Below are 10,104 nucleotides of genomic sequence, written 5' to 3'. Positions count from 1 at the left end.
AATAACTAGCACACAGTCTTTCATCCCTCTCTCTCTCTTTCTCTCTCGCTCTTTCTTCCTCCCGTCTCCGAACATCGATTTCCAAAAGATGTTTTGTTTCCCTGACAGTCAGGCCTGTGGTGCAGTGACCTCACGCTGCTGTTGTAGCTACACTGTAACTATGGCGTCCGTGGCCTCGTCCAGTGAGTCTGCACGGCGACCGCCGGCTCCCAGCAGGCGGTGAAGCTACCTCTTTTCTTTTCTACCGCCTGTTTGTCCTAATCTAGTTTAATCCAACCTAACAATCCCACCTCCAATCCACCCTGCACCCCCCCCCCCCAAATCACAAACAACAAGTGAAGGTCAGACTCCTGCACGGCCCACAGACACGTTATATAGAGGCTTTATCTGTGTGGTATGACTGAATGAAGATACGGCGAGGGCAGGCTGTGTTTTGAGAAGGCTGCACACAGAGGGAGGAGGGAGGCCATGGAGATAAACAAGGGATAAAGTGTGTGTCTGTGTCTGTGTGTACATGTATGGATGTGTTTATATGCACATATTTTTGTATATATGCATGCACGATTGCACGTTAATTTGTGTGTGTATAATGTGCACAGATGCACGTCAATTCATGTGTGTGCATGCACGTTAATGCGTGTGGAAGTGAGGAAGTAGTTTCCTCACAGGCAGTCAGTGTGTGTGTGTGTGTATATATAGCTATATATGAAAGATGCAGAGAGATCAGAAGGAAGATGATGGTGATGTGATGGAAGTGGAGGGGGGGGGGGGTTGGTTACTGGGAGGGGTACTGGGAGTCCTATGAGAGTTGAAGCTCGCTGGTGATGGACATGTTGGCACAGTCGACCAGGCACCACAAAGTGCGGAAGTAGTTTCCACACAGTGTGTGTGTGTGTGTGCGTGCGGTAGTGGAGACAGGAAGGGGCGGGGCAGTGTACCTCCACACAGTTCCCCTGTTATTTATCTCATTGTTTTTTCCTCCTGGCCGGCAGTCCAGCTGGGAGGGGGGAGGGGGGGGGGGGGGGGGGGGGGGGCTGGCAGTCAGTCAAGCTGCAACCTGGCCTCTAGATACAGGAGCCGTTAATTTTGACACATACACACATCAATATTTATATAGTAAAGCTGATACGTACGCTTGCGTGCGTTGTGTGTGTCGTGTACTCGCACACATTCATCCATGCAGGATACGTGCATGCACTCACACGCACACACACGCACATGCAAGCAAACACACACACACACACACACACACACTCACACACACACACACACATACACACACACACACTCACACACACACACACACACACTCACACACACACACACACAGGCAGTGGCGGACTGGCCATCGGGATTCGTCCGGAACCAAAGTGGGCTGGTCCAAAAAAAAAAAAAAAAAATTGGGCCAGTGTGTGGGCCACTAATGTGGGCCGGTGTGTGGGCCAGTGTGTGGGCCAGTGTGTGGGCCACTAATGTGGGCCGGTGTGTGGGCCAGTGTGTGGGCCAGTGTGTGGGCCACTAATGTGGGCCGGTGTGTGGGCCAGTGTGTGGGCCAGTGTGTGGGCCAGTGTGTGAGTCGGTGTGTCTGCCACTAATGTGGGCCAGTGTGTGGGCCGGTGTGTGGGCCAGTATGTGGGCCAGTGTGTGGGCCAGTGTGTGGGCCAGTGTGTGGGCCAGTGTGTGGGCCAGTGTGTGGGCCACTAATGTGGGCCACTAATGTGGGCCGGTGTGTGGGCTGGTGTGTGGGCCGGTGCAGTGTGTGGGCCAGTGTGTGGGCCGGTGTGTGGGCCATTATATGGGCCAGTGTGTGGGCCGGCAATAAAACAATAAACAAGTTGCATAAACTAAATCAGATTAAAAATGATCACAGTTCTGGTTTGCCTTAAGATGCAGTTTAAGATGGGTCTTGAACATGGAGTATGTAGGGCACTCTCTAATCACAACTGGTAGGCTATTCCAGTAGTTACCACCTTTAACAGAGAACACAAAGGTAGTTTTTGCAAAGGTAGTATACCGAAAAGGCACCTTACAGTCCCCTCTACTGATGGCCCTGGTGGTAATGCCAGTGTCTGCTTTCTGTTGGATGAACTCATTCAATGGGGGAGGGGCAAGTCCATGCAGAACCTTGTACATGAAGCAAGTATATTTGAAAACTTGGAAATTCTCAAAACTTAGCATGTTATGTTTTTCTAAAACATTACTGGAGCGCAACAGTAAGAAGCATTTTGTACAAAAGTATTCTGTACTTCTGTATGACAACTATTAAAGAAACTTGAAACTTGAACTTGAAATTAAATTGGTTTCCTATCAAATACTTTTATGGCTTTTTTGTAGAGTAATTCTATTGGTGTAAGAGTAGTGACATATGAAAGAGACCAGTTGATAAAACAGTACTCGATGTGTGATAAAATCATTGAATGCAGAAACATCCTTGCAGCATTAACTGGCAGGCAGGGCCTGATCTGCCTGAAGTTTTCGATGTTAAACTTGACTGTGTTCGTCACTTTCTTCACATTACTTTTTGAAGGTCAATGTAGAGTCCAATGTGACCCCAAGATACTTGAATTAATGTACAATGTCCAGCTCCGCCTCTCCCAGAAACACATTAGAGTGAGTGACCTTTACTGGTGACTTTGTGAACATCATACACACTGTTTTCTTGGTGTTAAGTGAAAGACATGCTTTTGTTAGCCAGTCTTGAATGAGACATGAGACATCAGTGAATGAGATTCACGTTTCCTCCCAACCACGAGTAGGCCTAGAAGCGCAGAAAAGGAGAACGCAAAAAAAAGAAAGGGTGGAGCTGAAAAAGCTAGAATTAAAAAACTAAAATTGCTAGTAAAAGATGCAGAACAATGTTCTAAAATTACAGACATGTTTAGTAGAGGAAGGGCTGGCGTTAGACTAGCTGCTGCTGCTAATGATGATGAAGTTCAAGTGGAAGGAACCAACAGTAACATGACAGGTACGTGCAGTAGCCTAGTGCATATTCTACTGTTGGTGTCTGCCGGTTCATGAGGGCTAGCTAGCGCTAGCCTATCACTATCTTGCAGTGATTTCAGTCATTCTATTACAAGACAATGTGCTTTCCGTATTCCTGATTCCTTACAGCACGTGGACGTAAATAGCCGTGACTCGTGACGTTTTTTCTCTGACTAAAAGTTTAGTTAGCAATGTTAGGACTAGTGCCCACCACAGCATCAGAAGCTAAAGTGCTAACCTAAGCCAATCAGAACCTAGGACGGGCTGCAAATTAATCGGCTACTAATATTATAATAGTAAATATTAAATAAAATACTATTATGTTCCCTTCCAAATTTTCATGTTGATATAATATTGGTAATCTAATTGATTGAATTGATTAGTTGCCATTTTACATGCTTAAATAAGATGTACCTTAGAATTCCCAACTGTTAGCCATGTTCTCGATCTGTATATGATTAGTCTCATCTACATGTTTGTAAATAACCACAGCTAACTAGCTTAAGCTAACAACTAGGTCAACTACTACCCCGTAGTTAAACAAATGTGATTGCATATAACAGCTAACTGCTACAGCTAAGTTGGTAGTTAGCCTATTCCATTAATGTTGAATGTATTTATGAAGGTTGTTGATGGTGGTTGGCGCTGAATAGCAGACATGATTCCGTCAGTCTGCCACAGGGCAGCTGTGTTTGCTGATGCTGCTCACGACCACCAGTAGCGTATGACTGTGTGAGTGTGAATGCTTGATGGTTTCTGTGAAGCGCTTTGTGGAACAATGCTGATATACAGTTAAGAATGAGTAATTCGCTTTTGGTTTTTAAGAAAATGGTTTGTAAAGCTATTTTTGAAAACTACAAGGGTGAATAATACTGTTTTCTTTTGCTATTTTCTTTTAGAATACTGTTTTGGAGTCTTAATTTTTGTAATTTTTGTTAAGAATATAGGACAGGCATATATAAGCATTATGCTTCAGTCTGTACCTTTTCAGTCACTGTAAAATCAAATATTGTTAAACGATGGTGTATATTGTATTGTGTGAGATGATGACTGAATAAACTACTACTAATAATAATAATAATAATAGATTTAATTTGTAATGCGCTTTACAGTTGCGGGGCAACTCTCAGAGCGCTACAGTTAAAGGGACTTAAAAGCTAGCGAGAATAAAGGAAAGAAAGAATATAAAAATAGGCAAGACTAAAACATAAAATAGCAGAGAGACATAGAATAATAAAACTGATAAAATAAATTGGTAAAAGAACATAAAATGTGTGGAGTCGGTGGTGCTCTCAGGTAGTCAGGGAGAGCATTCCACAGACTGGGAGCGGAGGAGTAAAAAGCCCGATCTCCCATAGTGCATAGATTTGTCCTTGGGCGCTGGAGGAGGTTTGCCTGGCCAGAGCGGAGATGTCGAGAGGAGGAGTGAGGGGTGATGAGTTCTTTGAGGTATAGGGGGGCGTTTCCGTAGAGGCATTTGTGGGTGAGCAGGGAGACTTTGAACTCAATCCTGAGTGAGACAGGGAGCCAGTGAAGGGACTTGAGGATGGGGGTGATGTGGTGGTATTTCCGCACTCTCATCAGGATCCTAGCAGCGCTGTTTTGGATACATTGTAGCCTTTGGATGTTCTTGCAAGGAATCCCGATGAGGAGTGCGTTGCAGTAGTCCAGCCTGGAGGAAACAAAGGCGTGGATGAGCTTTTCGGCATCTGACAGAGTGAGTGAGGGGCGTAGTTTGGCGATGTTTCTAAGGTGGTAGAAATAATTTTTGTATAGTTGATTTATGTGTGCCTCAAAGGTCAGGTGAGGGTCCATTTTTACCCCTAGGTTGGTTATTGTTGGTGACAGGGTGATGTTTTGGCCGGAAAAGGTGATGGCGGTGATGGTGGATGAACGAACCTGGTGTGGGGTGCCAATGATAATGGCTTCAGTTTTGGAACTGTTTAGCTGTAAAAAGTTGTGCTTCATCCATGCCTTGGTCTCCTCCAGGCATGTGGTCAGCGTGGAAGATGGCAGAACTGTGGATGGGGTGGGGTTTATTTTTAGGTATAGTTGGGTGTCATCAGCGTAGCAGTGGAATGATATTCCATGCCGGCTGATGACAGAGCCAAGGGGGGGAGCATGTAGAGGGTGAATAGGGTGGGGCCGAGGACTGATCCTTGTGGGACACAGGTGACATGATACTACTACTACTACTACTACTACTACTACTACTACTACTACTACTACTACTACTACTACTACTACTACTACTACTACTACTACTACTACTACTACTACTACTACTACTACTGTTGTGAAGGATCAGATTAAACCGAATATATATGTTTATTTAAATATATATATTTAAATAGTATTTGTATATCGTTTGATATCCCCTGTATATTCCTTGTACAATATGCACTGAATATCCCTTTAGTCTACTAAACAGCCCATAATAGTTTCATTCTACCATTGGACGAGAACCTGGCGCCAGCAGCCATACCCCCTAGGTTCAAGTTCAATCGTGCCGCCCAACATGTCGTGGCAAGCCCGGTTCCGCGTAGGAATACGTCTGGCGAAATACGAATGGTACTATTTGTTCATAGCGCATATATATATGGCGCAAGTAAAGTAGAACTTTCTTTTAGTCCAGTTCTTTACCCTCCAACAGAGTAACAGACGGGAAGCCTCACCCACGACGCACGTGTGGTGTAGTAAGGCCTACTTGGCCTCAGAATAGGCATTGAGATATCGTGTGGATTAATAGTTGAATTGTCATAGTTTGGCACTATACCGTCGAGTTGGACGTATTCTATTAAGCTAATAATAGTCTATTTATGTATGGTGCATCGTTCGGTTAGAGTTATAAAGTTATCAGTACCCCCATCGTTCCTGACGTTATCTGGAGTCTTAACCAGGCTGGGCAGACCACTAGTGGTGCTTGCATCCGAGGAGCTCCGGGCCAGGGCGACTGGACCTGTATATTGGATTACTCTACCCGGACGACGGCGAGCCTTCCACGGCTTGGATTATGCTTTGGGTGCTTTGATTATTCCATGGATAACGGCCAACACTGCGGAGTGTTGGAACTACCCCCCGGAGAGGAGCAAGGTGAGACGGCGCTCTACACCAGTGAGGTCGCCTCACGTCTCTCCGTTGTGGACCGGCAGCTACCGTCCACCAGAGGGTCCAGCTGTATTCGTCTGCGGACCGAGGTTCTGTGGGCACCGTGTTCAAGACTTTGAATTCTCCCAAGAAATCGTCGGCCAGATGGGATACCGCCAGCGGCTTCTCTAACCCCCCCCCTCCTACTGTCTTACAACCAGCGGGACCCCCCCCCCCCTTAGTGTATCCAGCTATAATCATTTAAGTACCATCGCTATAGTTTCCTAGAGAACCGGGTTGTATACTTACTCCCTGCGTAACCAGAGATTGGACATTCAATGTTGATTTACCTACGAATACTCATTTGCCATACAAGTGCATTTCAAATCATAAGTGTAAACAAGTGAACGTTGTATATACCTTTTGCTATATTAAATATTCGATTTGTACATTTGTGTGGACTTCGTTTCATCAGGTGGGAAAGTGTTCATCATATTTATATCATGTACTGGATGGCCAGAAGTTAAAGTACAAGAGGTATTGGTTTAATACCATACTTAACAATACAGTCAGGGAATTGTACCCCTCAGTTACAATTGGTCCTTCGAGCCGGAGGGTAACTAGTGTAATATTAATATAGTGTTATTAATATTGAAATGGCCTATGATGAACACTCCACGAAACGGTCCTCCTAACCTAGAACGCCCGCGGCGCAGACGACAGCCACCTCAGTACTTAGAGGATTACACTGTCAGTCAACTACCTAGCCTTCGACAAACGGTAAACGCGGTAAAAGTAGAAAGTAAAATTATGTCTGACCTTAACGACCAGGTTTCCCCGACCACAGAGGCCCTAGTAGGTTCTAATGTAACTGACCAAGCTCACGGTGGGGACCAGGAGGGAGCTGACATGCCTTTACCCCCCGCCACTACCGAAGAAGTAGTCCCCGACCAGCCCCGGGAGGAAGACAACCCTACAGAGAGAGAACTCTGCACGGAAGAAGAGGAGGAGAGCGCCGAGGAAATAGAGCTCCAGGACTCCCCAACGAGTACACCCAGGAGCGGCTCACCCAGGAGCGGCTCACCTCCACAACCGCCTTCCCCCAGCGAAGCGGAGAGGATGCTACAACAGGCGTTCCTCGTCAGCCTGACAGCCTCTACCGAACGCGATCGACTCCAAGCACAGACGCTTAGCGAGCGCGAACATTTTACTATTGAAAGAGAACGCCTCCAAGCGCAGCAACGGAGCGAAGAAGAGCGCACACGCCTGGAGATGAGACGCCTTCAGACGGAAGAGAATATGGCAAGAGACCGGGCCGACGCCCAGCGCGCCGCTGCCGGTGCCCAAAGAGAAGCAGATCTCACCAAGCGCGAAGTCGAGCGCGACAAGCTACAAGCGCAGCTAATGGAGCAGCTGATCCGCAAGGCAACACCCTCTCCCTCCGCCAGGGGTTCAAGGAACTCGTCGAGACAACAGTCAAGGGCAGCGTCTCCTCACCGAGCAAGCGACCCTGAACTTGACCAACAGACCGAGCCTATACCCCCCGCAGACCCCCTTCCCAGACCGGTCCAAGCGAGACCCAGCTACAAGGAAGGAGCGGCATACACTGCGGAGAAGCTAAATAAACGATTACAGGATCTGGAAGACCTGATAGAGGAAGAAGAGGGAGAGGAGGAGAACCAAGCCCGACGACAGCACAGTACTCCACCGGACCAGGAGGTCCAGTACAGCCCAGGCTATACCCCCGCGGCGCTGCGCTACAGACCCCCGACTCTATTCACGGGGTGAGCACGACGCACGACCAGCCCCGAGGAATAGCACCTGGACCAGCGGGCCATGGTACCCTGTCAGTACCAGCCCACAGAGAGGCGCAAGAGGGGACTCGCCTAGGAGGTCTCTCCCCCAACGCTCGCCGATGTATCAGCCATCCACGGCGTCATACATTGCCACGCCGTCGTTTCCAGACTTCGCCTATGAGAGTCGAGCACAGTACACGGAGCTCCGGATGTGCTTAGAGACAATGATGGTGGATGTCGCTGATGAACGCCACAAGTATGCAATATTACTGAAGTACCTGAAAGTACCGCGAGCGCACAATATAGCGCTAGCCTATGCTACCCCTTCGACCCCATACACAGCGGCCCTAGCCGCGCTGGACCAGAGATATGGACGTATATGGGATTACGTAATCCAAGAGATAAGGCATATTGATCGCCTACCCCCAGCAACAGACAATCGCTCATTAGACGACCTGTCAATCAAAGTGCAGTCCCTGGTAGGGATGCTGGGAGCGCAACGGGAAAAGGGCATGCATGAGCTATACGCCAACTCTAACGTCGAGAGGATTTTGGAGAAGCTGCCACCCGCAAGACAAGAGCGTTTTAGGCGGCAGAGAGACTACCGGGATCCTAACGGCCCCGAACCATCCCTCCTTGATCTAGCCGACTTCCTGGCGAGAGAAGTCAGCAGCTTACGACTGGATACATTCGGGCGGAGCACGCCAAGCTCCAGAGAGGGACCCAGGAGAATAAATGATGGAAGAAGATCGGTGACTGTCATGCACCAATCAGAGTCAGTACCGAGCAGTAAGAGCCACAGTACCCCCTCGAGAAAGGAGAAGTGGAAGATGGCGTGCCCCTACTGTGAGAAAGAACACTGGCTGTCACAATGTGACCTATTCACAAAGATGAATGCAGAAGAAGTGAGTCAATGGATAAAGTCCAACAGGCGCTGTTACCGATGTGCGCGACCACACATGGCAGCCGAATGCCGCCTAAAGAAAAGGTGCAGTCGGTGCGACGGAGCCCATCTAGATATACTACACGACAGTAACAGAAGACGGCCTCCACCTGCACCACCGAGCGGCACCAAGGCAAGTGTCATGTACATTGACCCCGCCAGCAGCAGCGGCGCCCAAGTGCTCTTAAAGGTAGTCCGTGTGACATTGAGCTACCAAGATAAAGTCATGGACACTTACGCCGTCCTTGATGACGGGTCAGAGAAGACCCTTCTGCTCGCGTCCGCTGCGGCCCAGCTGGGACTGCGGGGGAGCAAGAACGAAATGACGATTCGGACAATAAGAAGAGATTTAAAGACGATAAAGGGCGAGAATGTCTCCTTCACTATCGCAGCAAACGGGCAGCCAGAGCGACGGTATAAGATTACAAATGCTTTCACCAGCCAAGAAATAGGACTATCGCAGTACACCTACCCTATCGCCAAGTTGATGGATAAATATGTGCACCTGCGACAACTACCTATCCCGCTCATAGACGGCGCTACCCCGACCCTGCTGATAGGCTCCGACCATGCAGAACTCATAGTCCCGATTGACCGGGTCCATACAGGACCCCGAGGCTGTCCTGCAGCAGTCGAGACCCGCCTAGGGTGGACCCTACAAGGCCCCCTCGCTAAATCTCTCAACCGAACAGCAGCCACTAGCTGCCTCCACTCCAGAACGACAGAAGAAGACACCACTCTCCTGCAGCATGTCGAGAGGCTATGGACACTAGAGACAATGCCCTTTAAGAACGAAAAGAAAGATATTCGTTCTAAAGAAGACATTTACGCCATCAACCTACTCGAGCAAGGGACAAAGAGAGTCACAGTCGGCGGAGTGATGAGATACGCAACTCCACTCCTGAGGCGAGAGGGAATGCCCACCTTTCACGCAAAGAAAGACGCCACGGAGCGCTATCTATTGAACACAGAGCGGCGCCTAGCCAAAGACCCCGCTCAAGAGCGTGTGTACCGCGCTGAGATTGAGAAGCTAATCACAGCGGGACACGTAACAAAGATTGACATTAAAGAGGCCGATCAGACGACCGAATCATGGTACGTGCCGCATCACAAGGTCCATCACAACGGCAAGGATCGCATTGTGTTTAACTGCAGCTACCAGATCGGATCCCAAAATCTGAATAAAGAGCTCTTGCCCGGCCCTACACTCGGCCCCTCCCTACTAGGCGTGCTACTGCGCTTCCGCCAGGACAAGGTGGCTATCAGCGGGGATATCAAAGGGATGTTCCTGCAGGT

The sequence above is a fragment of the Notolepis coatsorum genome, assembly GCF_963971535.1.
Source record: "Notolepis coatsorum genome assembly, chromosome: 14".
Lineage (NCBI taxonomy): Eukaryota > Metazoa > Chordata > Actinopteri > Aulopiformes > Paralepididae > Notolepis > Notolepis coatsorum.
Note: the sequence above shows the minus strand (reverse complement) of the source record.